Here is a 21,756-nt window from a genome sequence, read left to right on the forward strand (position 1 = left end):
GGGCATGTCTGAAGAAAGAAATTGAGAAAAATATTGCAAGATGGATTGGTAAGATTAACATAGTGAAAATTGCCATCTTACCAAAGCAATCTACAGACAGATTCGATGCAATACCCATCAGAATTCCAACACAATTCTTCACAGATCTTGTAAGAACAATTCTCAACTTCGTATGGGAAAGCAAAAGTCCCCGGATCACCAAAATGCTCCTGAACAGTAAAAGAACTCCCGGAGCTGTCACCATCCCTGACCTCCATCTGTACTACAGTAATTAAAAAACTGCATGATTTTGTCAGAAAAAACAGACAAGGTTGATCAATGGAATCAAATTGAAGACCCAGAAATAAACCCACATGCCTATGGACACTTGATTTTTGATAAAGAAGCCAAAATCATACAATGGCATAGGAAGGCACCTTTAACAAATGGTGCTGGACTAATTGGATGTCTGCATGTAGAAGAATTAAAATAGATCCATATTTATCACCCTGCATAAACCTCAAGTCCAAATGGAGCAAAGACCTCAATGTCAAATCAGACACACTGAATTTAACAGAAGAGAGAGTGGGAAATACCTTTGGATGCATTGAGTCAGGAGAAAATTTCCTGAACATCAATGGCTCAGGCATTAAGGTCAGGAATTAATAAATGGGACCTCATGAAACCTAAAAGCTTCTGTAAGGTAAAGGACACATCGGCAGCCTACAGATTGGGAAAGGATCTTTACCCACCTTGTATCTGACAGAAGGCTGATATCCAAAAATATGCAAAGAACTCAAGACTTGTAAAACCACTCTAGACATCAATCTGGCTGTTTCTCAGAAAACTGGGAAGTTCTACCTGAAAACCCAGTTATAACATTCCTGGGCATACACCCAAAAAATGTTCCACCATACTCCAAGGACAGGTGCTCCACTGTGTTCATAGCAGCTTTATTCCTAATAGCCAGAAGCTGGAAGCAAACCAGATGTCCCTCAACCAAAGAATGGATACAGAAAATGTGGTTCATTTACACAATGTAGTACCACTCAGCTATTAAAAACAATGACTTTGTGAATATTGCAGGCAAATGCACGGAACTAGAAAATATCCTGAGTGAGGTAAATCAGACCCAAAGGACATACATGGTATGTACTCACTGTACATAGGTATATACCTAGGATATATCCTACGGACTCAGAAAAGTTAAACAAGGAAAGCCCAAACGAGGATGCTTCAATCCCATTTAGAAGGGAGATCAAAATAGTCATGGGAGGCAGTGGGAGGAAGGGACCTGGGTGGGAGAAGGGAGGGGAGAAAAATAAGGCAGGGGGCAGGATCAGGCATGGGGAAGAGACAGGAGGGAGAGAGGCCCAGAGGGCGAGGAAAATGAATGGGAATATGCAGCTGCTGGGTGTCGGGGTCGGTGGGAGGAGTCTCTAGGAAGTTCCAGAGACCTGGGATAAGGGAGGCTCCCAGGAGTCAATGCAGGTGACCTTAGCCAAAACCCCTGACAGTGGAATATGGAAAATCTGAAGAGAACACCTACAGTAGCCAGATAGGAACCCCAGGGGAGGGATAGGGACATCAACCCACCTACAAAACGTTTTGACCCCAAATTGATCCTCTTTAAAAGAAATGCAGGGACAAAGATGGAGCAGAGACTGAAGGAGTGGCTGAAACGTGACCTGCCCATTTTGGGACCCATCTCTCGGGGAGGCACCAATCCCTCATATTCTATTAGTGATGCTGTCTTGTGCTTACAGACAGGAGCCTAGCATACAGCAGCCTCTGAGAGGCTCTATCCAGCAACTGACTGAGACAGATGCAGATAAACACAGACAAACACTGGATGGAGGTCAGGGGCCCCTGTGGAAGAGTTAGGAAGGATCGAAGGACCTCAATGAGATGACGACCCCACAGGACAACCGACAGTGTCAACCAACTTGGATCCCTGGGAGCTCCCAGAGACTGAGCCACCAACCAAAGAGTATACATGGGCTGGTCCGAGGCCCTCCTCAGCTCATATGTAACAGAGGGCTGCCTTGTCTGGTCTCAGTGAGAGAGGATGGACCCAATCCTGTATAGACTACAGGGGAGGGGACATACGGGGGTGCTTCACTCTCAGAGGCTAAAGGGAGGGGGATGGAGGAGGAACTCTGTGATGGGGAACCGGCAGCATTTGGGATGTAAATAATTAATTTTAAAAAAGTCTTTAGTGTAGCTGGGCGGATCTCTCGAGTTTAAGACTAGCCTGGTCTATAGGCTGTTCCAAGAGAGCCAGGGCACTACAGAGAAAACCTGTTTGCGGGGGTTGTATAAACACAATGACAAGAAATCCGCAGTTTTAAAAAGTCAAATCACTCTACCTCCATCCTCTTCTTTCTCCGTCAATCTGGCTTGGTGCAGCCTCCCTGACTGGCCTTGGCCGTTCAGTACCCCTCCAGGGCCACCCACGCAGGTTCTCGGGCGCTGTGGACACAGACGCGAACCTGGGGCAGCAGGGCCTGAGCATTGCTGAGCTGTGCTGTCAGTGGTGGCAGCGAAGTGAGGAGCGAAAAGAAACTGCAGCTCCAACGTTTGTGACCACCAGACTCAACCAACTGCTGCACACGAGATCAACCGATGAAGATCTAGAACCCTTTCACGTGAGGCTCCAATTAACAGGCTGACCCCGCCCAGGACAGAATCACCTTCACAAAGCCCCTCCCCCTTCTCGCATCCCCGCCCCAAATGAGAAATCTCCGCCCACTTGCCCAGTTTTTGCACTCTGGGCTCCTGTGGAGGGGTGCAGAATCACTAGCCAGGGCAGTGCCTCTGTGAAGGGTCTGCTTCCCCTGGACCATGGCTCCTGCGGGAGACATCCATAACTAAAGCTGCAATCCTGAAGGATCCAGTTCTCCAGATTCCTGGATCTCACCTGACAGGAAGTACTGCCAGCTTTTGGCTTGGTGGTCCCTGGAGCTATTCTCCTAGCCACCTACGCCACTGCTAAAACCCGTTGAACATCAACATTTCAAGGCTGAGTTTACCCTGCAGATCCGCAGGCGGTCTTTATTACTCGCCAGCTGCAACTGCTTAAAACATTACAGAAAATTATTCAAACAGCAGCTTAGCCTCACATATACATAAATAAAATTTAAAATGTGCTGCTACTATGGACCACATGGAATATGGAACAGTGGTTTACACAGCTATTCATGTATAAGTATATGTAAACATATATACACATATGTAAAATTCTGGCTAGATGGCACTGGGCAAATTCTTAACTCTGAAATCATGTACCCAAGCAGGTAGGATCTTTTGTTTTGTTTAGTTTTGTTTTGTTCGTCTAAAGAGTAGCATAATAAATTCCCATTTGAGAAGAACGCCAAAAAAAAAAAAAAAAAAAAAAAAAAAAAAAAAGGACACCTCCACAACATATGAGTTAAACACTCCACTCATTTGTGTTAAACTGATTTGGTGACTTTTTTCTCTGAGTACATAACACAGCCATACGAAGCACACAGTTTTCAGAAATCCTATAAATAGAATACCACAGTATAGTTCTCTTTGGGGACACACGCATAGACATATACACGTGTGTGTGTGTGTGTGTGTGTGTGTGTGTGTGTGTGTGTGTGTGTGTATTGAACATGATTGATAGAAATGTTCTCAAATTTTACCACTTGGACTATATCAGCCCTCTGGCCTCTGGCCTCCCAAATCCCCAATGGCAGGAGGATACGCTCATCTTGAGTCGAGATCTGCCTTCAAGATTCTCTTGATGTTCTCTTAGATGAAGTGGCTCATGCCTGTGTTTTCAAGCACTAGGGAAAGAAAGTCAGGATTGCAGCAAGCTTCAGTCTAGCTTGGGACAAGTCCATGTCTCAAAACAACATCAAACAACTCTTTTTTATTCTCCTCTTTCAAACTTGGATTTTAAGGAGAGTCGGGGTAGTGTTAATCCCGTAGGTGGGAAGAGAAAGACCACTGATTCCCATGGTCAAATTAACCTAAGCAGGCAATTGGTTGGTCTGCGGATCACTAAGATACCTGTTGCCAGGTGGTCTGCAGGAATGGGCACCTCTTGGTCACCCTGCAGCCCAGAGTCCATCTGCGGACTGTGAGCAGTGGGGCTCACAAGCTGTTGAGCTGCCTCTGAGGTCTGTCAAGCTATGCAGCTTTGCTCCATGTGCCTCATAGAGGGTTCTGAGGAAGAATGAATGTTGGCATTGTTGTCTGTCTTTTATCTCTTTTAGTGCTCTCCTTAATTTTTGATCAGAGTTGCTCTTCTTTCCCACCAAATCGTGCCTTGGTGGTCAGAATGCCAAAGAAGGTAGCCCTAAGAGTGTTGGGCTAATCTGGCGCTGTGAACTGTGAACACTGTAAGGAATCCACAAGATTCATTTCAATCCTGGCAGGCTGTGGCAGGGCCCATCCATGCCCATACTTCCATTCTCTCTTATGGAAGAACAAAAAAGGGGGTGGGTGGGCTGTTGAACTCAAGCTTGGACAAAACGCATAGTATAACAGCCAACGAAGCTTGTCCAGTGTGGCCACCGTAGAGAGAGAACTGTGACCTCGTTTGCTATGAGCCAATGATAGCTTAATCTTATAACTATGCAATCGAGTCTCAGCCAACCACAGCAATGAAATTCCAGCCAATCACAGAAATGAAGCCAATCACAGGCTGCCAGTGGATCACTTGGTGCCTGCTGGACGTGCTTCCTGCAGTCAATAAGGATGTATCTGAACGGTTTGCGGCTCTTCGGCTGTTTAACTGCCTGGCGCGCAGTGCTCCCGGTGTAGAATATGTCTGGACCTTGTTCAGGTAACTGTTGGAAGTTTTCCTGTAAGGATCCTCACCCAGGAACCAGCAGAGAAACTGTCGGTGTCCCCCATGGCCTATGGGGGGAATTCAGAGGTGCTGGGGGCTGACTGCCGGGACTTGAGTGGAGAGGTGATGTGCCTGGCAATATTGAAGTCGCTGGGGGGCTGCTGGTCTCCTGCTGGAGGACACATTGCCAACTGTAGCTCAGCCTGAGAGCCCTGCAGCATCTGGTATGGGGGGCGAGCAAGGGAGAGCGGAAGCAGGGCTATGGAGACCAGAATGGGGGGCAGTGACTGCTAGGGGAGTGCTGGAGGAAGGCTCTGAAGGCTCAGAGAAAAGTGGAAGGGCCGCTGTGAACTCAGGCCCTGTACCGCCAGAAAAGGTGCAGGCCTCCAATTTCTCTTCCTCTTCTTCCCAAAAAGACAGGTGGAGGAAGAGCGAACTACAGCAACACAGGAAATGGAGCATGGTTTGGTTCCCAGTACTCATATCAACGGGTTCACAACTGCCTGGAATTCCCATTCCAGGGATCAGAGGCCTCCACAGGTGTTGCAGGTGTGTGATGTGCAGATAGACATGTGCTCACACACATGTAAGTTAGGGGAAAAGGTGACTGGCGTCTTCGAGGTGGGAGTGTCTATGGAAGGCTTTGGAATGGCAAAACAGGTGCTCCCCTGTTTTGATGCATTCTCATGCCCACGTGGAAGCTTGGCTGGAAGCTGAGTGAGGCCTCATCACCTTCCTGGCCTGCTCAGTGACCAGGTAATTCCTGCATTTGGAACAAGCCCCATCCTTTGTGTGAGCCAGTTCTGTAGGATAGCGTACTCTGTAGGATAGTCTCCTGCTGGTCTCATTGGAAGACAAGTGCTGGAAGCCCAGAATGACTTGCTATATGGGTCCAGGCCATGCTCTTGATAACATTAGGTACCCTCCTCTGCCCCGAGTAGAGCAGTAGTGCTATATGTATCTATAAAGGTCACCAGGGTATGTGTCACATTCAGAATTCTTAGGTCTGACTTTCCCATCAATCAGCAATTAATCCTTTGTGGAGTTAAACGGGGCTCTAAGGAAATAGTATTTCTGGATTAAAGGCTTTGTTTACTTTCAGAAGTCTGTGTTGGAGCTGAGGTCCCTCCAGGCTTGTGATTTAGACCAAGAGCAAGGGTCACTGGGATGGTGTCACAGAGAGGATGCTCAGAGCCAAAGGTCCCATCACTAGAGTTAGTGCTCCAGGACAGCCACGACTGCACACCCAGACCTGAGAAGGTGGAAAGTCAGGAGAGCCCTGGCCAGGATGGCACACCCCTCAAATGCCATCCTGCAGCCTCCACACTGCAGGCATACAGGTTCAGTGAGGCACCTCCGAGGGTGGGAGGTGGGAAGACAGTGACTACAGTCTTAGTTGGGGTTTCTGTTGCTGTGAAGAGACATCATGACCATGGCAACACTTAGAAGGGAAAACACCTAAAGCTGGGGCCGACCAGCTTACTGGTCACAGGCTTAGTTCATTATCACCACGGCAAGAAGCAAGACTGCATGCAGGCAGACACGGTGCTGGACAGGTAGCAGAGAGTTCTACATCTGCATCAGCAGGCAGCAGGAAGGGTGACTGGGTCACTAGGCCTGGTTTAAGCACATGAGACCTCAAAGCTCAACCCCAGTGACTCATTTCCTCTAACAAGTCCACACTCACTCCAACAAGGCCATCCCTCTTAATAGTGCTGCCCTCTAGGCGTTATGGGAGATATTTTAATTCAGACTGTGACTGAGAAGGACACACTACTTTGTCACTCAGGATGAGCTGAGGGGCTGCAAGGATCAGTTCCACAGGCTCTACCATGGAGAACAGGGTCTTCTGTCCTGGGGGTTTCATTTCTCCCCAGGAAGCCCAGGACGCAGGAGACTACCTCAGCCCCAGCATTCCTAACCCTCCTTAAAGGAGTGCCCTGTGAGAATGCCTCTGCGGACCCATCCCTTCACCAGCACACGTGTGCAGCATAGCCAGAGGGTGAGGTTGAGCAAGGCCCTGAGGTGGGTGTCCCTGGAGGGATGGAGCATCTCCTCATACGTTTCTCTGGTGCTGGGATGGCGAGTCTCACAGTGCAGCTAGGGATTATGGGTGAGTGTGAGTGTCAGTGTTATTGTCACATCTCTGTGCGCCCTTCACTTCTAGAAGCTGTTTCAAGATTTCCAAATGCTGACCTGCCTTGTGCCCAGCTCAGTGCAGACAGAAACCAATGCACTGGAAGAGAAACACAACCAGGAAGCGGTCCCCGTCCTGAGAAGACACAGCCATTAGTGCACAGAGGGTGTGCTCACATAAGAAGTAAAGCTTTTCCCTTGTGGGGACGTATTTTTACTGAAAAAGCTTTGCCGACATGCGTGAGAAGCATTGGTTGATCAGACGGGGCCACCTTACTGAATGCCTGCCTGATGGATGGTAAAGGTAACCAGAACCCTGTCTTCTGTGGACTGTGTGGGCAGAGGCTCCTGGGGACACAGACTTTCTGGGCAGCAAGGCCTGAGTGCTGTCCCTATTGTGGCCCACTTGTTTTTCACTGATGGCTGTGGCCTCTGGGACTGATATGATGCCCACAGCTTGTGCCTCACCACTCTGCTTTGTTCTAGGTCATAGTGACCCCCACTGTGGATGGGAATGGCTGCCCTCAGAGGGCTAGGGGTTCCTCAACTTGGCATCTTCAATATTATGGACCATTTTGTGTCAGAGCCCATCTTTTGCTCTGGGCTGTCTCTATGATGTCATGAGCATCCTGTTGCCCCATGTATAGGAAGAGATTCCTTTGGACTTAGGCCCAGCTCTGGACAGTAGCTGCAGGGACTTCACACTAAAGCAGAGAGTATTCCATTCACTAGACAATGTTATTCACACACTGCAGAACATTCCTAATCCTTCTCTTAAAATGCCTTCCTGGGGAAGACTGTCACTTCTTTGACGGGCATGGGGAGGACTTGCTCCCAACAGCGCCCACCTAGTTTCCTGCCCTGAGCATGGCTCAGCTCACTGGCTTGGAAGGCTCTCACCCCTGCAAGCCTTTCTCTTGCTGTTCCGCTCTGGGCCTCTCATGGCCGCCTCTCTCCTGGTTATAGAATTATCTGCTGGGATTCCTTCTGAAACCTTCTCTTTGGCGACCAGCTCTCTGCTGTGCCTACAGCTCATTCAGAGCACAGAAACTCACCAGAGTCTCCATGTTGCTTCTAGACTCTGAAAGATGCTCCGAGAGGTGCAGAGAGCAGGCTGGCTGAGGTGGGGAGTGTGACACAGTGTTGGGGGAGGACCAGGGGTCCATTCCTGAGATTATTGCCTTAAATGTATACCTGTCACTATTGTGCTTTCAGGCCCGGATGCCTGCATTCTAGAATGGAGGTTTTTACTAGTCTCGAATCTGATCTTGCTAGATTCATTGATTGACTTTGGCAGGGACACCGTTAGCACTCAGCAGTGACGTCATCACCACACCTCCAGTGACTCCACAGTCATGGTGGTTTGGTCACTGATGACTGGAACCCTATTCCAGTCTCCATGGTGGTCAGACTTCTTCAGTGTCTTCTGAGGCCACATACCCACCCACCTGCTGTGTGTCACCCATCATCTTTGCAAGGCTCAGACTTGACTACATGCTGAGTCTCTGGGTGAACAGCCTTGCTCTGGTAGTTTTATCCGGGAGAGAGCAAGTGTGGTCTCAACGTGGAATCAACAGTCTAGGGAAGGGATGAGGCTGGAGTGACCCCCAGCGTGGGGTCCCCTGGCTCCAGAACCTGCAGGTTTGGGCCCCACCTGAACCTCACAAGATACTGGGTGTCTGGTTCTGACTTAGGTGAGACCTGAGGTCAAGGAAGGAAGGCTTCCGGGGGTATTCTCATGGGATGTCCAACCCTTCCAGAATGCTGGGTTTATGGGCCGAGGAAGCTGGGCTTTGGGCAAGCATGGTTGACAGTGGGCCATGATCAATGCACATGGGGATGACGCTGTGTGTTCTCCTCCAACTTCCTGCCATGATTGACTTGCAAGATGTTCTATAGATGTTTCTTGCTTGTGTCACTAGATAAGGGACTTCTGGAGTGGCACTTGCCAGGCCTCACCAGGCACTCCCTGAACCTTTCTTATCCCCTCCAGCCTCTTTGCTGGGTGATGCTTCAATCCCAGGGAGATCTTCCATTCCACCCCATCTCCCTGCAGTCTCTTCCTTACATCTGTTAGTTTCACCTCTTGTCCCTTCTTAGAGGCTCTTTCAGCGCTAAAGGACCTCATCATTTACACACCCTTGTGGCCTTCACAAGCAACTGCGGACTTGTCTGTTCCTTGCATCAACATGTCCATCTGAAGTGGGTTCCTAAAGCAAGGTGGCTGTCCTTGTTGGGGGGGGCATGGTGACAGAGAAGCGTGTGGGCTTTGAGGGGCTGACAGCATCCTGCATGTTTACCCTAGGGAGTTTGTGCACTTCTTTGGTTTATACTAATTCATTGATATCACTTAGTCTTAGCTATATTGTCTTTATTTTACACTGAAAACAAATATATGAAGGAAACACAAAAGAAGTGGAGATGAGATCTGGTGAAGCAGTGGGGGATAAAGATGGATTGCTTCATTCAGGGCTTGCAGGAGGAATGCATAGTTGAAAGAAAATTATGGGAGGAGAGAGGGGAGGTTGAACTTTGACAGAGCATAGATCCAGAAAGGGTCTCTGTTCTCCTCAGATCTTGAAGGATGGTAAAGTACGGATGTAGGTTTCCAAATTGTCTGCATAGAAATCTTCCACCAGGAAACAATCTACAACTGACAGACATTGTCTACCCCAGGGTGGCACTGGTGCAGCATCATATGAGCTGCATGTCCACATGTCACAAGGCGATGGCCTGTGCAGGATGATGCCAGGTCTCTAGGGAGGTCAGTGAGGGGACTCACTGGGATGTCTTTGGTTTCTCTGCAGGTTTCCTGTGTTACTGGGCAGGCCTCTGTGACATGGCCTCCAGTAACGACCCATGGTCACACACTGCATGTTCTACTCTGGACCCTACTCTAGTCAAAGAGCAAAGCAGACTATGGACAATCTCTGCCCATCACACAAGGTGAGGTAAGCTGTGCTAGGGCCTCCGTCTGCATCAAGATGACAGGGGCTCCTGGGATAGTTGTTCTCTATGTCTGTCCTGGAAATGCAGGTTGAAATTCTCCTACCTTTGAAGTGGGGATGAAAAGTTTGTGATTGTTGTCTCAGCACATCATTCTGTAAAGTGACAGAAACATAAAGGTGGGACAGTAAGGGAACATTTGAGCCACAGACCTGGGTGGGGTCTTCACAGGGTTGGCTCACCCTGAAAAAGTGTAGCCTTTTGTTGTCTCTGTAATGACAGAAAGATTATTACTAACTGCACAGCAAAGGGCGTGTGTGAGGGTGACACCTGAAAGTGACCGTGCCTTCCCACCTGCCCTGTCTCTCCATAAACTGCACTGGGGCAGGAGCAATGCTGACCTTCCCCTGCTCCATCACTGTGAGACAGGAACCACTGTGCTGAAAGACAGGAGTGTTTACCAGGAAGCAGCTCCCATCTGGGAAGGAGCCATGAGCTCAGGAGGAAGACTTCCAGAAAGAAGAGACTTTCTTTACAGGGACAAAACCAAGTTTATTACTAGGAGGCATGGGTGACACAATGGCTGGGCAGATGGGACACCTTCTAGAAAATTGGTGTGAGAAGGCAAGGACAGCCTGAGCCACCTACTCGTTGCCCCGTTCTGGTGCCAGAGGCTTGCTGGGCAGCAACTTAAGGTGAGAAGCAGTCAGTTCTCCTGTGCTTGACTGGACGGCTCCCTTTGGGACTCAGACAGGAGACACAGCCCATGTCTTCCTTTGTACTTTGATGTGGGTCCAAGGCCTTATGGGTAAAGCCTGGCTGTTGTTGGTCTCCAAGTTTTCTATATCCAAAGGAATAGTTGTGCCCCTGGGTGCTTCCATGTGGACAGTGGGTCATTCTTAACTTATATTGGTAAAAGGTCTGGTCTGGGAGACCCAGCTCCTGCTGGTGTTGAATTCCCCTGTACCTACATGAAAGGTCATATTCTTTGGGCACAGGGAGCTGGTCTGAGAACATCCCTCTGTTCACCTGGTTCAGATGTTGGTCACAGGCTGTCTTGGCTTTAATCTCTGACTGTGTTTTGTCTCCAATCCCTCTGTTTGTGAAGGAACAGTTATGCATCTCGGGGCTGGTCTGGCCAAAGCTCATTGTGCTTGTTGATGTACCTTGGTTTATGTCATCATCACCCTCAGAAGAGTCGGATGAGCTATCCAGCTGGAATGTCAGGGATTCCACTTCACACCCTTGTAGCTTTGATGGGTCCCATTCAGTGTCCTCCATGATCTCGAACAGAAAATTCGTAAGGTATTGCAGGTGAGCTATCATACTGCACATGGCCTTTTCCCCTGTCCAGTCTTCCTCTGTTCGCTCAGCCACTGCTGGGGACTGATCTTTCTTTGAAGTGTCCTCTTGTTCAATAATGTCTTTGGAGCCAACATATCCATATTTTAAAACCTCCCTTATGTCGCTCTTCCAAGAGCCTTTAGAAGTAGCCTGTCTTTTATCTGATGTCCGAGTCCTTGCTGTATTCTTGAGCTGTGTGGAGCTCAGGCTACAAGGCCTTGATCTCCCAAGCCTTTCTCCCTGGCTTATGGCTGTAGGTCTTATAGAACCCTGCCTCTCTTTGTGGAGACACAAGCCCTTGCCCTTGAGATGATTTATTCCAATCTTACCCTTCAGGACTCTATTCTCTTCAGTATCTGCCCTCTCATGCTTCCTCAGGAAGACATCACATGAGCCCTGGGCAGTCTTGGGCTTTTGGCATGTATTCTGGAAGCTGGACATTGAGTGTTCTGAAGACAAGCTGACCTTGGCAGGGTGTACTGTACTGAGGCATTCTGGATCGTATCTCCCGGGCCTGGGCTGTGGTTGCTTGTTTGAACAGAGAATGATATTCCTGTACCCTTGTGTTCTTAGAGTTGAGTCCTGTGAGTGTTGTGGAGTACATGTTTGGAGATGGCATGGGCTTCTCTTGGCCCCTAAAGAGCCAAAGGCCCTAGGACTGATATTGATGTCCTTGCCAGTGTGACTCTCGTTGCATCCCAGACTCCCTCTCCATGCATAAGGTGTCTCTTTTTTTACCTCCACTGTTTTAGTCTGTTTGGCTGCTGCAGGTGGGACCCTTTTTGCAGAGCCCACCATTGTCACATTCCACGAGTGATGTCTTGAGTCCTCCTCATGAAAGCTCTTGAGTGGTGCATGCTTGGCCTTTTGGGGGTTGGTATTTTGTTGTAGGCTGCCCTTTCCAGTCCCTTGGATAATCCTGCCCTGCTCGAAGTACAAAGCAGAGTGCTGAATACTCAGTTGTCTCTTCAGTAGATCTTTATGGGCTTTTGAGAGTTCACGGCTGGCAGCAGGTGGAGGGGCTCTTTGTGTCTTCTGAATCTTTGCAGCTGAGCACATAGACAGAGCACTCTCTAGACTGGCAGCTGATGTACTTTTTACCCTTGTCCCTCCTGGGTCCTGGTGATGCAAATTTTTGAGGACTGTGGCAGCCTTGGAGTAGTATTCCTCCTTGAAATCACAGATGGGTGAGGAGGGAAATACAATGCAGGGAAGTTTTGAGGCTAAAACCCCAGATGGGATGGGATTCAGTGCCTCAAGTATCTGCAGATATGGTGTCCTTCTGCATTGGACTGGAAATGCTGTGTTATTTGATGCCAGCTTCATTTCAGCCTTTGAACCATGCAGACAATGATCGCCAGTAGGGTTCATGATGGACGCCTGGCCTTTCTTCAGTGCAAGGTTCCTGGCTCTCAGCCTCTTCCCAAGGAGGCTGCATGAACTGTCAGGCACATTTCTTGTCCCAGCACCAAGGCACTTCCTGATGGGCTTTCCCATATCATACCTTGCTGTGTCTTTCTTTAAGGGCACCCTTCTGGGCACAGACCCCATCCTTTTACTATATTTGTACCTTTTGGCGTTGCAGACGGAAGACTGTGCAGGCTGGGAGAATTGAGACTGCATACTAAAGTCTGCTCTGTCCTTCATTGAGGTCATCCCTGCAAGCACAGACTGTATGATTTTGCGTAATTTGTAGCTTTTAGAATTGAGGATGGAGGGCTGGCCAGGCTGGGAGAGTTGAGGCCTTCTCTTGCAATAGTGATCAGTGTTTGGTGGGAAACGTCCCTGAAACTGCTTCAGTTTCTTGGATGGAGGGGATCTGATGCAGGTTCCTTGTTGTTTTCCCACATTTGTTGCCTTGTCTTTAGTCTGTGGCTCCTTGTGGTGCAGGAACATCTGAAGATGCTCAGAAAGGATGGATGCAGGCCTGATAGCCTTAGTCTTCAGGGTGTCCCTGAGCCAGTTCCCAGGGGGCTTTCCCATGGCTTTTTGATGGTTTCGTTTAACATAACCTTTGACGGCTTTAGAATACAGTCCATGTTTATGGGACAGGCATTCAGGGGGTAGGGATGTCTGGATCCCTTTCTCAGTGGTTGGACATGACACTCCATAGGCCCTTCTCTTCAAACAGGGATGTATTTGTTTTGGGGTAGAGATTGGGAGGATTTTCTTTTCTGGGACCCATGTCACACCTACCAAACTTGTTTTCCTTTGTCGGTGAGGCCGTGGGTGGTACCGGTGTTGCTGTCGAAGTCCTTGAGCCTGGGATGGAGCTTGGTCAGTGACACAGGGATCACTAAACCTCACAGATTTCTGTTGTGGGAAGCTCGGGTTTCTGAGCACATGGGCCATAGCTACAACTGATTCAGAGAAAATAGAGGATGTGCCCCAGAAACGTCGATTAAATTTCTGCAATATAAGATCCTCTAAGCTCATGAGGGAAGAGAACAGCTGAGAGAGCAGAAGGTGATCCAGTTTCTGACTTGAGTTCCAAAAGAGTTGTGGTGTGGAGTCCTGGAGAAGTTGCCTGGTCAGCCTGCAAAAGAAGGAGGTGAAAACCTCTGCCCAAGCAGAGGATCAAGGGGCCCTCAAGTCTGTAAGTATGGCAGTTGTACTCAGAGCCCTCCCTTGCCCCATATCCCAGTCCCTTGGTGTCGCATACTACATGGCTGCCTTTGAATCCCACCCTGCATACACCTTCCATATGCAGATGCCCAGACCCAGAGCTCGCCAGACCCAGAGCTCACATTCTGGTATGAAAAATTCCACAAGACAAAGATTTCTTACATTTTCATAGGTTGTGATGGAGTCTTGGTCTCTTCCACATTTTCCCCTCCATCTCTACAACCTGGAGATAGTTATGTAGGATCAGGAGAAGGAGTGAGAACACACAAGAGAGAGGCATCTGTCTTATGATTACCCATGCTAAGACTCTAATGCTCAACCACCATAGTCCAAGGACAGAACACTGAGCATGAGCAAGGGGCATGGAGGGACCTCTTCTCTCCATTAACACTGTCCTTGCTCCTCTGTCAGACCTTGCAATTCCACCGACAACACTATAATGGCCACAGGGTCAGTTATCTGAAATAGAAATGCAGGTGGGAGAACTGAAGCTACCTGGTGTCAGTTGGACCTGGGAGTCCCCATACAGGGCACAGCATCACTCCAGTGCCTTGCACAACAGTCCTCTGAATAGTACCCAGCCCAGGCCAACCACAACTCATTTCTATCACAAACTTGGGGAATCCATAATGATAATTTCCTTCCCAGAAGTTCCCTCTTCTTTCCTGCATATCGTGTCCTCCTGACTGAGGGTTAGGCCACAGGGCATTTCTCCCCACAGAAAAGCAGAAGCCTACCTTTTTCCACATCAGTTTTCCTCCTGGTGTTGCTCTGCCCCCTCTTCACATCCTGCCAGTTAGAAACAACACAAGTGACCCGGCGTCCTTTCCTCCTCTCTCTGGTAGACAACCTTCCTGCTCTCTGTTCTCAGGGATAACATGAAATCTGCATTTCTCAGGGGGCTCTCTCTCATCCATCCTGTGTCATTCTCACTGTGTGCAAACACATTTCCTTTTGGCCTTCTTGGATAAACAGCAGAAGCTGCTGTGTATACCACCCTTACCAGGGATGACCTCAGTCACTGTTCCTCAGACAGGATCCTCCTACCTAAGGCTGCTCTCTGCAGCTGTCTCTGTGCTGTCAGGTGATATCTGCTTCCTCAGAGCAGAGGAGACTCAAGCCCTGATCTGAGGCCCTTGGTCTCATCACCTGCTTCACATCAGCCCAACCCAAAGAAGGCGAGCACCTGAATGAGGACAGATGACCTTTCACTGAGCTTGTCCTGAGTCCCCACCAACTCAGAAATGCATCTGCCCATGGAGCCCAGTCGTCCCGAGTGTCCTCTCTGCCTCCTTAGACAGATGGTTTGAGAGCTTCAGGCAGACACCTCAGGGCCATTCTCACCCCTTTGCTGCCTGTCAGCCCTTTCTGACTCTGAGATTTCCCCTCACCTGTCTGCAGCTGGATATTAGCTACTTTGTAGCTTCGCCTTTCTTCCACCTTCCCCACCCCTTTCTCCCACCCATTCTATCCCCTAACACTAGATAGGGGAGAAAAATAGCAGGGAAAGGGGGAGAAGTTATTGGTAGATTATCCATATCTGTCGATTAGGTGGATTGAATTCCTTTCATCTTCCCTGTCAGAATACCAAATTTCTTTTCTTCTTTCTTCTGCACAAACAACTACTGAACAAAGCACAAACACTAGAGACCCACAATAAAGGACAACCCACATGTCTCCTAAGGACCTGGCATTTGTTTATTCTGGAAAGTCCCCAGAGTTCCAAAAGTCACAGGAACAGAGAAACTCTCAGCTGATGGAAAATCATGCCCTAGCTTGACCATGAGCAAGGCTCACTCAGCTGCTGTGGACAAGGTAAGCAGCCTCACATCCCATCCCTGAGTTAAAACAAAGAACATATTCTTATGTTAATGTTTTTGTAAAATATCTGCCACTAAACCTGTTTTCCAGGAAATATGAGAGTAACCGTCATGAACAACAGATTACTGCTCCATTGTGTGTGGACCAAAGCTCCCCTCACCTTTGGGATGTCTGTTTTGTTTCCAGATGCTGGTGACAGTGGGCAGTCCTTCAGGAAGGGGATTAGTAGGAAAAAGAGCCCCACTCCACACAGAATGGCAATGCTCAGGTCCGTTGCTACGTCCATGGTGCTGGTGTTCATCCATGACTCAATAGCACTATTCATCAGAAGGAGAAAACTCTCCATCTTCTGAATGGCAGTGCATCTCTCAGGCCACTGAGCCCAGGACTGCAGTGTGAGATGTGTCAGGAGGGCTCAGGCAACATCACACAGCTGTGGCCTCCTCATCACAAAGGGCTCCTGCCAAGAGAGGGGATGCCACAGCCTGTCCCCAGCCTCCAGCCCAGGAGTCCCTCGTGTGTGCTGTCCTTGCTCCCTCCTTCCAAGGGAACCAGTCACAAATAGATCCCAGTTTATGCTTTGTTCCTCATCCCTGAGCCTCAGTAGTCTTTTGTGTAGACATATATTATGTTTATCCTACTTTAGTAAGGGTTCTCTTCCCCTCTAACCCCCCGGCCCACAGAGAAAGTGGGAAAGAAAGGTTATTAGGGATCTGGGAGAAGCAGACTTGTGTAGAAATAGTACTGGGCAATTACAATCCCTGTTGTTCTCATCCAGTCCCCTAGCAAACACCAACCATGAGTCAGCTCCTTCAGATCAGTCCACTGGGCACACGGAAGACACTAATCACCAAGGGCAGTTATGTCTGAAGTCTGCGAGTCTCCCCAGTGGAGCCAGAGTCCAAGGAGACTCGGGAATCTCACTAGAAGTTCTCTGGTGACTTTCTCTCTAAGAAGACCCCACAGGCAGAGCTCAGCAATGGTAGGGGGAACCAATCAATACAAACTTGTCACAAGCAATGACGAGCAAGGGAGGGCAAGGCGAACCAAAGATGGAGCTCCTTGTCTGTTGGGTCACATCAATGTTCCTTCTAAACATCATGTGTCCCCTCACGTGTTTGCTATAGCAAAGCATCCTTTCACCTGTGTCTGCTTCAGCCAAACTCTCACCTGTCTGCCCCAGGAAAACCTCAGTATAACCGGAGTCTCTAAAGAAACCAGACATTTTCACTTCACCCTTGTGTCCTGGCAGCTGTCTGCGTGAGTCCATCAGGTTCCGAGTTTCTGACAAAGTGGCTTCTGTGTGGAACTTGAGTTTTTTCCTTGGGGATTGTTATTCTCAGGTTGTGTTCTGTCTGCAGATCCACGTCTGTCCATTATGTGATCCCAGCTTGTCTCAAGTCAGACGCAAAACTTCCGCTTGTTTCCTATTAGTTTAGCTTCATCACCATTGAGTAAACATCTAAAGCAAGTTACTTATATTCTCTTCAGTTCTCGAATAGTTTGGAAAATTAAATTTAGTTCGTAATCCTGAGAAGCCATGTGGCTAATTATGAACTCAACCTTCTGTGATGATCGCAGTTTCACTGGTGTGATGATCTCCCGTCCTGGAGGCTTTGAAGCCCGCCTCTTTATTTGCACAGTGCCTTTTCATGCCATGTAAACTCAGTTTCCATTTCTCATTTCTGTGCTATTGGAGTTCTTTTTTACCATTAATTTTTTATTTACTTTACATCCTGATCATAGTCCTTACTTTCAGTCCCATCCTCACAAATCGATTCCCCCCATTACTCCCTTTCTTTTTCCTCAGAGAAGAGAGAGACACATTCAACTTGTGTACCAGCCAGCCTCAATAATCAAGTTCAAGCAGGACAAAGTGAATTCTCTCCCACTGAGGCCCACCCAGGCATTCTAGCTGGGGGGAAAGGGATGCAAAACCTGACAAGATAGTCAGAGACAGCTCCTGCTCAAATTTATGGTCCCACATGAGCTGCCCATTTGTTACAAATGTGAAGGGATCCTACCTCCAACCTCTGCAAACTCTTTGGTTAGTGGTACAATCACGTGAGCCCCTATGGGCCCCAGTTAGTTGGCTGTGTAGGTCAGCTAGTGGTGTCCTTGACCCTTCTTGTTTCCCCATCCTTACTCCCAACCCTTCCACATGACTTCCCAAACCCTGTCCAATGTTGGGCTATGGGTGTCTGCATCTGGTTCCACCTGCTGCTTCTCAACCCCTCTCCCACCCAGTTCTCTCCCTCCATCTACCTCTGATGTCTATTGCATTTTTTTTCTGAATGAGATTAATTCATCCTCTTTGGGCCTTCCATGTTCTTTAGTTTTTTTCTGGCTCTGTGGATTGAAGAATAGTTTTTCTGTATTTTGTAGCTAATGTCCAGTTGTGACTGCTTACTTTGCATGCATTTCTGAGTTCGGGTTACCTTACTCGGGATGATATTTTCTAGTTTCATCTATTTGCCTGCAAATGTAATGGTGTCTTTGTTTTTATTTATTATTATTAGTAGTAGTATTTAATAATTTTTATAGTCCAGTTGTCATTGCTTTCCCAGTCTGCCCTCCAACAGTCCTTCATCCCATTCCTCCTTCCCAGTATCCTAGAAGATTTCCCAACCACCCCCACACCACCCTATCAGACATCCCTACTCCCTAGGGCCTCAAGTTTCTTGAGGGTTAGGTGTGTCTTCTCTGTGTCCAAACCAGGCAGTCCTCTGCTTTCAATGTTTTGGAGGCCCCATGTCAGCTAGTGTATGCTGCCTGGTTGGTGGCTCATTGTCTGAGAGATCTTGAGGGTCCAGTTAAGTTGAGATGGTTGATATTCCTATGAGGTCACCTTCTTCCAGCCTTTCCCTGGTTCAATCACAGGGCTCCCCAGCTTTTGCCTTTCAGTTGGGTGTAACTACATCTGACTCTTTTAGCTGCTTGTTGGGCCTTTCAGAGGGCAGCCATGCTAGGCTCATGCCTGTAAGTACATCATAGCATCAATAATATTGTCCCCTTGAGCTGGATAGAAATTTGGGCTCGTCACTGGACCTCCTTTCCTTCAGTCTGTAGGTTGATGTCAAGGTGATAAATGATTGGGCAGTAGAGAGTGGAGCAGATCTGGCTCATGGGAACTAATAGAAAACATTCGTTTTCAATTTTTACCATAACATCATTCTTTTCTCCGTTTCGTCCCTGTCCCTGCAGTTCTGTTAGACAGGGACAATCCTGGGACACAGTTCTTGACTGTGGGATGGCAAACCAATCCCCACAATCAATCCCTTGTCATTCTACTGGAAGTGGACTCTACAAGTGCCCTCTCCCCACTGTTGGGAATTTCATCTAAGGTCCCTCCATGCCAGTGCTGAGTGTCTCTCACCTCCCAGGTCTCTTGTACTTTCTACAGTACCCTGTCCACCTCCTACCTCCCAAGGTTGCCTGTTTCCATTCTTTGTGTCGGCCTTCAAGGCTTCAATCCTGTTTTGTCCCCCACCCAGTACATCATCATCTTTCCCTTTTCCCCTTCCTGTCTCCCCTTCTCCCCAAGATTTCTTTCTTCTCCCTTTGAAATGGGATTGAGTTATCTTCTGCTTCTTAACCTTCTTGAGTTCTGTGGATGGTAATCTAGATATTTTTAGCTTTTTTGGGCTAATATTCACCTATTAGTGAGTACATATCAAATGTGTCCTTTGGGTCTGAGTTACCTCACTCAGGATTATATTTTCTAGTTCCATCCATTTGCCTGCAAAACACATGATGTCCTCTTTCTTAATAGCTGAATAATATTCCATTGTGTAAATAAACCATATTTTCTCGAAGCATTCTTCCATTGTAGGACATCTGGGTTGTTTTGAGCTTCTGACTGTCACAAGTAATGCTGCTGTGAACTTAGTGGAATGCATGCCTTTGTGGCATAGTAGACCAAGATGGGTATAGCTGAGTCTTCAGGAAGATCTGTTTCCAGTTTTCTGAGGAAGCCCCAGATTGATTTTTAGAGTGGTTGTACCAGTTTGCAATCCCGCCAGCAATGGAGGAGTGTTCCTCTTTCCCTACCTTCTCACCAACATGTGTTGTTTTTGACCTTAGCCATCCTTATTGGTATAAAGTGGAATCTCAGGGTCATTTTGATTTGCATTTCTCTGATGACTAAGGACTTTGATCATTTCTTCAAGTGCTTCTCAGCTATTTGAGATTCCTCTGCTGGGAATTCTCTGTCTAGCTCTGTACCCCATTTTTTGATTGGGTTGTTGAGTTTTTTTGTCAGTTAGCTTCTTGAGTTCTTTATATATTTTGGATATTATGCCTCTGTCAGATGTGGTGTTAGTGAAGATTTTTACCAATATGTAGGTTGCTACTTTGTCCTGTTGACATGTCCATTGCATTACAGAAGTTTCCAGTTTCATGAGGTCCCATTTATCAATTATTGATCTTAGTGCCTGAGCCATAAGAGTTCTGTTTAGGAAATCCCCACCATCCATGCCAATGAGTTTGATTCTCTTTCCCACTTTTACTTCTGTTAGATTCAGTGTATCTGGTTTTATTTTGAGGTCCTTGATCCACTTATATTTGAGCTTTGTGCAAAGTGAAAAATAGATATGTTTTCCTTTTTCTACAGGCCAACTGTCACTTATACCAGCATCATTTATTGAAGATGCTTACTTTTTTCCATTGTATATTTTTGGCTTCTTTGTCATTGTCAAAGATCAAGTGTCTATGAGTGTGTGGGTTTATTTCTGGGTCTTCAATTCTATTCCATTGATCCATCTGTCTGTCTCTGTGCCAATGCCATGCTGGTTTTATTACTATTGCTCTGTAGCATTGCTTGAAAACAGGGAAGGTGATTCCCCCAGAGTATTATTATTGTTAAGAATTGTTTTCACTATTTGTGTTTTTTGTTGTTCCAAATGAAATTGAAAATTGCTCTTTCCACATCTGTGAAAAATTGTGTTGTCATTTTGATGGGGATTTCATTGACTGTCTAGATTGCTAGTGATAGGATGGCCATTTTTGCTATGTTTATTCCACCAATCCATGAACATGGGATATTTCTCCATCTTCTGAGGTCTTCTTTCATTTTTTTTTCTTGAAAGACTTAAAGTTCTCTTCATACAGATACTTCATTTGTTTGGTTAATGTTACCAAGAGATATTTTAATTTTTTTGACTGTTGAGAAGGGTGTTGTTTCCCAAATTTCTTTTTCAGCCCAATTATTTCATATCCAGCCATTTTAGGGAAGTTGTTTACCAGATGTAGTAGTTCTCTGGTAGAATTTTTGGGACTAATTATGTATACTACCATATCATCTGCAAATGGTGATACCCTTACTTCTTCTATTTAAATTTGTATCCCCTTGTCCTCCATTTGTTGTATTACTGCACTAGCTAGAACTTGGAGTACTATATTGATTAGGTATGGGGAGAGTTAGCATCCTTGTCTTGTCTCTGATTTTAGTGGGATTGCTCAAGTATCTCTCCATAGATTTTGATACTGGTTTTTGGTTTCTTGTATATTGGTTTGTTGTATATTGCTTAATTATGTTTAGGTATTGGCCTTGAATTCCTGATCTCTCCAATTCTTTTAACATGAAGGGGTATTGTATTGTGTCAAATCCTTGATGTTTGGGTGATTTTGTTTTTCCTTTGAGTTTGTTTATATAGTGGTTCACTTTAATGGAGTTTCGTACATTGAACCAACCCTGCATCCCTGGGAATGAAGCCTACTTGATCATGGTGAATGATGGTTTTGATGTCTTCTTTGATTTGATTTGCTAGAATTTTATTCAGTATTTTTGCTTTGATATTTATAAGCAAAATTGGTCTGAAGTTCCTTTTTTCTCTTGGGTCCTTGTGTGATAGCAGAGTAACTGTGGCTTCATGAGTGAATCAAGGAGTGTGAGTAACTGTGGCTTCATGAGTGAATCAAGGAGTGTTTCTTCAGTTTCTCTTTTATGGAACAGTGTGAGGAGTGTAGCTCTTTTTTGACAGCCTGGTAGAATTCTGCACTAAAGACTCTGGTCTTAGGCTTTTCTTTTTGGTTGGAAGGTTTTTTAATGACTTTTATTTCCTTAGGGGATAGGGGTCTGTTTA

Source organism: Rattus rattus, chromosome 14, assembly GCF_011064425.1.
Source record: "Rattus rattus isolate New Zealand chromosome 14, Rrattus_CSIRO_v1, whole genome shotgun sequence".
NCBI lineage: Eukaryota > Metazoa > Chordata > Mammalia > Rodentia > Muridae > Rattus > Rattus rattus.